This window comes from Delphinus delphis, chromosome 19 (genome assembly GCF_949987515.2).
Source record: "Delphinus delphis chromosome 19, mDelDel1.2, whole genome shotgun sequence".
In the NCBI taxonomy this organism is placed as follows: Eukaryota; Metazoa; Chordata; class Mammalia; order Artiodactyla; family Delphinidae; genus Delphinus; species Delphinus delphis.
In genome coordinates, this window is record NC_082701.1 from 21,417,987 (window position 1) to 21,425,777 (window position 7,791).

Below are 7,791 nucleotides of genomic sequence, written 5' to 3' on the forward strand. Positions count from 1 at the left end.
CCCAATCAGGAAAGTGGGCATTACTCGTGTTCCATAAATTTCACAACTAAGAGGCTGCTGGTGGGAGATCCATTCTTACTAGGCAATCCTACCAGAGGGAAGCTTTTATCTCAAGAGAGGGAGATAGTAAACCATAATCCAATCTTGTGGATAAAATTAAGCAGTCACTAAATCCCTGCAATCCCCAGAACAAATCCAGATCAACATTGTTGTCCACTTGCCCAACACCATTTGGGATAAGAAATCATGTGGGGAGCTATTTGCTGGGTCATTATTGGGTTTCCCTGGTGTCTCTCTCCTTACTATACTGTTTTAAGATCCTCCAGGGCAAGAAGACACCCTGAAAAAGACAACTGGGGGTCAACAGAAAGCACACATCCAGGGTCCCTCACATGCCATTGTACCCCTACCAAACTCTTTTCATTCTTGGCCCTGAAAGGCAAAGCTAGATAAATCCTTGAGCCTGATACTGCACTTGGGCAGGAATGGGGGACTGAGATCACCTTCCATTATCATCTCCCTCTCCTTGTCCCAGTGTTCACAATATTTTGTTTCTCCTGGTATCTTCTAAACTCTCTCTCTCTCTCTCTCTCTCTCTCTCCCCTTTATCTGTGGATTTCCCCCTCCCTTCTCTTCTCTCTCCTCCATTCCTTCTTTCTTGTCCATTACCTATCCTAAGTCTCTTTCCAGCTCTTCCTTCTGTAAAGAGGTCTGTCTGATTTCAGCACCACGGACAGAGGCACTGGGTGGGTTTGCCTGACCGGCGGGCCTAGCGGGTCTACTTCTGCCTGCCGGGATCTGTGCAAGTGGTGACTGCCCACGAGTTACTTTCGGCGTGTGTGATTGTGCGTGTGTGTGTGTATGTGAGTGTACCCAAGCCTGTGTGAAGCCCGTGTCTGTGCCTCTCTGGGGCACACGCCTGTGGGCATTTCCGGGTGCATCTGTGTGTTTGTATCTGTCTGTGCTGTGTCCCCGCCTGCTGCCTGTGTCCCTGGCTGAGAAAGGGGACGGGATGGGGACGCTCCGTTCTGGAGGTGGGGGAGGGAGCGGGTGGCTTAGTATCCCAGCCAGGCCTGGGGGGCGTCTTCCTTGCCCAGACGTGCTCCAGTCACCATGTGGCATGTGTGCCAGCCGGCACAGGCTGAGGGCATTCTGCCCCGGCAAGGGGGGAGGTGGAGGGGGATGCAGGCAGCTGGAGACAGGCAGGAAGAGGTGGGAACTGAGCTCAGAACTCAACTCTGGGGCCAGGCCCTTTCCATCCTGCATGAACTCCACTCACAGTCACGGGCATGAAGAAATATACAGATTATTTGCCTTTGTGAGGGCCTAGACAGCCAGATACCTCACTCACACACACACACACACACACACATATCCTGAGGGAAATGCATGGGAGGCAGGTCTATTCCGGCTTGCACATGTGTGCAAGTCACCTGGCCCTTTTTGTACCAGTTCCTGCACAAATGCACACACACATACACAAACGCCCAAGCCATTCTTAGAGTGTGGGGGAGGCTTTGTGTCACAGAACAGGACATCATCATGTGAGTGGGCCCTTCCCTCCAATGATACCAGGCAACCACGGTAAGGGTCTGGTAGCTCCTATAACAACTGTTCATTGCCCGACAAACGGGCGGTGCAGGCCCTGGGGTTTTCATCAGGAGCGCCTGCCCTCTGCACCCAGGTAAATCTGGGGGGATACTGCTGTTTCTATGCTTCATCTGGGACAGAATGAGTGAGGGAGAGGGGACAGGCATCCGGATGGCTGTCCTCTCCATCAGTCACGCGCTCCTCGTGAAGTGCTCATCCCCCTCACAGAGCCTGGCGTACTGGAGACAATCCTAGATTACTCATCCCAGTTTCAATACTAAGTGGCTGTGCAACCCTGGGCAGGTTATTTCTCAGTGTAATTTAAATATGACAGTTCATGTAAAGGACTTAGCTCAAGAGAGTTGTCATTAAGTGCTCACTATCTGTATTGTGACATTAATACTATGGAAAGAGTGGTTAGCCAGATTGGATGAAATAATGTAGCTAAGCTTCCAGCACAGTGTCTGACCCATAGTGGGTGCTCAATGCATAGGAGGATAGTATAAATTTAGTGGTAGAATTTCAGGAATTTAGGCAGTTAAAGGGAATTGAGAATGAATGACAGTATTCTCTCTCCAAACTTGACCGGCATGCACTCCCAAGCACAGCGGGAGTGGAAGTTAGACTTGCAGAAAAGCTGAAGGGCAAGCGAGGAAGCAAAGGACTGGGGAGATGAGAGGGAACCCCACTGTTGTGGGGCAGCCAGATCTCTGTCCTTCAGAAGCCTCTAGAGGGTCTCCATTCAAAGTCTGAACCCATCGTCCACATGTCTTCCCTCTTGTTTCTTCTCTTGGCTTCCCCATCAATAAATGGTACCACTGGTTAGTTGCTCAAGCCAGAAACCTGGCAGTCATCCTCAAGTTCTCCCTACCTCACTCTCCACATAGACTCTCACCAAAAACCACTGATGTACCCCGAGTCCAGACACCTCTCTCCTTCCTCAATGCTTCCCCCCTAAGCCAGCTCATGTCACTTCTCATCTCAGTCTCTGCTCTACCTCCCACCTTGCCCCCCTGCAATCCAATCTCCCACAGCAGCTAGGGTAATCTTTTTTTTTTTTTTTTTTTTTTGTGGTACGCGGGCCTCTCACTGTTGTGGCCTCTCCCGTTGCGGAGCACAGGCTCCGGACGCGCAGGCTCAGCGGCCATGGCTCACGGGCCCAGCCGTTCCGCGGCACGTGGGTTCTTCTCGGACCGGGACACGAACCCGCGTCCCCTGCATCGGCAGACGGACTCCCAACCACTGCGCCACCAGGGAAGCCCTAGGGTAATCTTTTAAAAATATAAGCTGGGCCTTTCGCTCCCTGTCTTAAAATTCTGCAGTGGCTTCCTTAGCACGTAGAATAAAATCCAAACTCCTTACCTGCTGGGTCTGGTCCCTGCTTCCCTCCCCAGTGTCATTTTCTGCCTCTCCCTCTTCATACTCCAGCTTCACTGGCCTTTCTTTCCACTCTGCAAACATTGGAAAGATCACCTTCCCACCCTAGGGACTGAGCTGCTTTCTTGGCCCAAATCAATCCCCTCGCCTCCCTCTCACTCTTTTTGTGACCAGCTCCTTTTCACCCTTCAAGTCTCAGTTGTTCCCTCACCCCCATGAGAAATCTTTCCTGATGTCTTTATCCAAAGTGGTGCCCTGGTTATTCTCTAGTTCAGCATTCTGTTATTTCCTTTGCAGCACTTTACTTAACTCTTCATTTTATTTTTGTAAATTTATTTTATTTATTTCTTTTTGGCTGCATTGGGTCTTTGTTGCTGTGCCCCGCCTTCCCCTAGTTGGGGCGAGCAGGGGCTAGCTACTCTTCGTTGCGGTGTGTGTGCTTCTCGTCATGGTGGCATCTCTTGTTGTGGAGCACGGGCTCTAGGCTTGCAGGCTTCAGTAGTTGTGGCACGCGGGCTCAGTAGTTGTGGTTCGTGGGCTTAGTTGCTCCGTGGCATGTGCGATCTTCCCGGATCAGGGATAGAACCCATGTCCCCTGCATTGGCAGGCGGATTCTTAACCACCGTGCTACCAGAGAAGTCCTTTATTAGCTCTTGACTTGGTGTCTGTCTGTCTCTCCTGCTGGTCTGTAAGCTCTCTGAGGGTAGGGACTGTAGTATTTGTTCTGTTCCCACGGTAAACTCTGGGCACAGCATGCAATAGGTACTTAGCCAATGTGTTTGTATGGTTGAATTGATGAGTACTTTGATATATTCGAAGAGGAGTGGGGGAAGGGTAAGCAGGTCCTGTAGCCTGGGCTCCAGCCTGCCCCATTAGGGGTCTGTCTCATCTCTCTTTCTTCCTCTCAGGGGGCCTGTCTACTGGCAGCCTCCTAATTATATTTTACTTGACTATAAATCTTTTCGTTAAATGTAATTGAAAAATACACCTTTCCAATCATCACATTAACCTAGCATCCACTCTGAAGCTGTAATTAAAGACTTCCTAGAATCTCCCACTGGCTTGGGAAGAACTGGCTCAGAGATCATCCCCTGCCAATCCCAAACGTGTCAGCAACAGCCTTCCTGCCTCAGAGAAGGTGGAAGCACAGGACACATGCTGCTCACAGTTCAGGTTCAGGGGGTCGAGTATATTTTCCCTGTTCTCTCCCCGCTGCAGGACTCAGACAGCTGAGAGCAGTGCTCAGACCCCAGGCCAGCACTCCCTCTGGGACCTGAGGTCTGCAAGATCCCCCCTCCTCATTCTCTCCTGGGCTCTGGCTCAGAGCTGTCTCAGGTGGAAAGTCAGGGAGTAAGGGGAAAGAGAATGAATAAAAGCTCTCCCAGCACCTCAGATGAGTCAAGTCTGTCCCAATCAGTCTTTGCAGCTCGCTGAAAACAGGCTGAGGAAACTGATGCTGTGAGGGGCTCTGCAATACGTAGGGATACAGTCCAAATTGAAAGGCCAGGCTCTTAGAACCTAACTCATAATATTGCCCCTTTCAGAGTCCTGGTGCTGCCCTTGGTGACTGGTGCCCTCAGGCTAGCCCCTCTCCCTCTCCAGGACTCTAGTTCCTCAACTGTTCTGGTTCCCTAAGCCCAAAACTCCAGAGTCATTCTTGATAATGCTCTTTTACACCCGCACCTGATTCAAAAGCAAATCTGTCTGCTCGGCCTTCAAAATAAATCCAGAATCAGAGCGCTTCTCATCTCCCCACTGCTACCACCCTGGTGCAAGCTGCCATATTCTAGCTCCTGGATGCCCACAGCTTCTGTCCTTGGTCTGCTTCAGTCTCTTTTTGTTGTAGCAGCCAGAGTGATTATTTATTTATTTAATTTTTGGCTGCATTGGGTCTCTGTTGCTGCGCACGGGCTTTCTCTAGTTGCGGAGAGCAGGGGCTACTCTTGGTCGTGGCATACAGGTTTCTCATTGCAGTGGCTTCTCTTATCGCAGAGCACGGGCTCTAGGCATGCAGGCTTCAGTAGTTGTGGCGCACGGGCTTAGTTGCTCCGCAGCGTGTGGGATCTTCCAGGACCAGGGCTCGAACCCGTGTCCCCTGCATTGGCAGGCGGACGCTTAATGACTGCGCCACCAGGGAAGCCCCTATTTATTTATATATTTATTTGAAATATAGTTGCATACAATATTACATTAGTTTCGAAGAGTAACTTTTTAAAAAATAACAGCTTTAGGGAATTCACTGGTGGTCCAGTGGTTAGGACTCTGCACTTCCACTGCAGGGGCACCAGTTCCATCCCTGGTGGGGGAACTAAGATCCTGCCAGCCGCATGGCCAAAACAAACAAACCCACAAAAATAACAGCTTTATTAAGATATAATTCACCTATTTATGTGTACAAGTCAATGGCTTTTTAGTATATGAATGGAGCTGTGTGACCAACACCACAGTCAATTTTGAACATTTTCACCACCCCCCAAAGAAACCCATACCCCTTAGCACTCACTCCCCATTTCCCCGCTAGGCAAACAAGGTTAAACATCACCTTCTCTAAGAAGTTTTCCAGACTACCCCATCCAAAACTGCGCCTTGTTTCCCTTTCCCCCTTCTTGCTTTTTCTGTTGTTGTTGGTACGTATCACCACCTAAAATACTACGTCTGTTGCACATTTATTATGTTCACTGTCTAGTTTCCCCATCCCCACATCACACTCAACAAGGTTCCTGAGGGAGGCGCTTTATTTATAGTAGCACTCCCAGCACCTAGGACAGGAACAGGTACATAGTAGGTGCTCAGTAAACAAATGTTGCATGAATGAATGAACTCAATAATAAAGGTATTGAGATCAAGGACCTCAAAAGTGGCATCCATTCTCTAGGGGCTGGCAATGAAGACCCATCCTGGGGCCAGCTCTCTGGTGCCTGGATTTCTCTTTCTCCTTACTCTTCCCTCTTGGTCTTCTTTTCTTTCCTGCTTCAGGCACATATTCCCCTCACCTCCACCCTCTGGGCAATCCTTATCACAAACTCCCTAACCTGTAGACTTGACCCTCCTCCTACTCTCCTTCTGCCCTGACCAATCCCTGGCTCTTCCCCATTCTGTTTTCAGACTCAACCCTGGAGAACATCAAGCGGGCGGTCTTCGGCAGGCTATTGGAAGAATTGTCGGTTTCACTGCTTGAGTCCTTCAAGAGTGATGAGCCCTCCAGTAAGCGTTCACATTACTGTGCATACAACTTTGGCCAGGCCCTGAGTTGAGTGCTTTGGACCAGCGCTGTCAGATAGAACTTTCTACAATTATGGAAATGCTCTATTTCTTTTTCTTAAAATTTATTTTATTCAAGTATATTCGAGTTACAATGTTGTGTTAATTTCTTCTGTGTAGCAAAGTGATTCAGTTATATATATTCTTTTTCATATTCTTTACCATTATGGTTTATCACAGGATATTGAATACAGTTTCCCTGTGCTATACAGTAGGACATTGTCGTTTATCCATTCTAAATGGAATAGTTTGCGTCTACCAACCCCAAACTCCCAGTCCATCTCTCTCCCTCCCCACCCCACACCTTGACAACCACAAGTCTGTTCTCTATGTCTGTGAGTCTGTTTCTGTTTTGTAGATAGGTTCATTTGTGCCATATTTTAGATTCCACGTATAAACGATATCATATGATATTTGTCTTTCTCTTTCTGACTTACTTCACTTAGCATGATAATCTCTAGTTGATCCATGTTGCTGCAAATGGCATTGTTTTGTTCTTTTTTTTTTTTTTTTGTGGTATGCGGGCCTCTCACTGTTGTGGCCTCTCCCGTTGCAGAGTTGTTCTTTTTTATGGCTGAGTAATATTCCATTGCATATATGTACCACAACTTCTTTATCCATTCATCTGTTGATGGACATTTAGGTTGTTTCCATGTTTTGGCTATTGTGAATAGTGTTGCTATGAACATAGGGGTGCATGTGTCTTTTCAAATTATAGTTTTGTCTGGATATATGCCCAGTAGTGGGATTGCTGGATCACATGGTAAGTCTATTTTTAGTTTTTTAAGGAACCTCCATACTGTTTTCCATAGTGGCTGCACCAATTTACATTCCCACCAACAGTGTAGGAGGGTTCCCTTTTCTCCACACCCTCTCCAGCATTTGTTAGGAAATGCTCTATTTCTGTTCTGTTCAATACAGTAGTCACTAGCCAATATGAGATTATCAAGTGCTTTAAATGTGGCTAAATATGACCAAGGAAATGAATTTTAAATTTTGTTTAAGTTTTGGACTTCCCTGATGGTGCAGTGGTGAAGAATCTGCCTGCCAATGGAGGGGACGCGGGTTCGAGCCCGGGTCCGGGAAGATCCCACATGCTGCGGAGCAACTAAGCCCGTGCACCACAACTACTGAGCCTGCACTCTAGAGCCCGCAAGCCATGACTACTGAAGCCTGTGCGCCTAGAGTCTGTGCTCCACAACAAGAGAAGCCACAGCAATGACAAGCCCGTGCACTGCAACAGAGTGGCCCCACTCGCCGCAACTAGAGAAAGCCCTCATGCAGCAACGAAGACCCAATGCAGCCGAAAATAAATAAATTTATATTAAAAACATCATTTAAAATTTTTAATTTAATTTAAATCAATTTAAATTAAAATAGTCACATGTGGCTAGTGACTTCCGATTGGGCAATGCAGGTTTAAACATGTTATTTTATTTAATCTTTACAATTATCTTGAGGAGTAAGTATGATTGCCACCATTTTACAAATGAAGAAGAGTGGCTAAAAATGGGACCACCCTCCAATCTAGATCACCTTTTCATGACTTCCCCCGCACCATAG

General features: G+C 47.9%; 1 long non-coding RNA gene across 1 annotated transcript in view; it reads left to right on the forward strand.

The window, feature by feature from the left end:
* Positions 1–7,552, forward strand: part of LOC132414634 (uncharacterized) — an 8,649-nt gene extending 1,097 nt beyond the window's left edge. The window contains exons 2-3 of the long non-coding RNA XR_009516993.1: positions 6,073–6,171; positions 7,234–7,552. This is a non-coding gene — a long non-coding RNA (uncharacterized lncRNA). The remainder of the gene's footprint in view (positions 1–6,072; positions 6,172–7,233) is intronic.
* Positions 7,553–7,791: the final 239 nt, after the last annotated feature.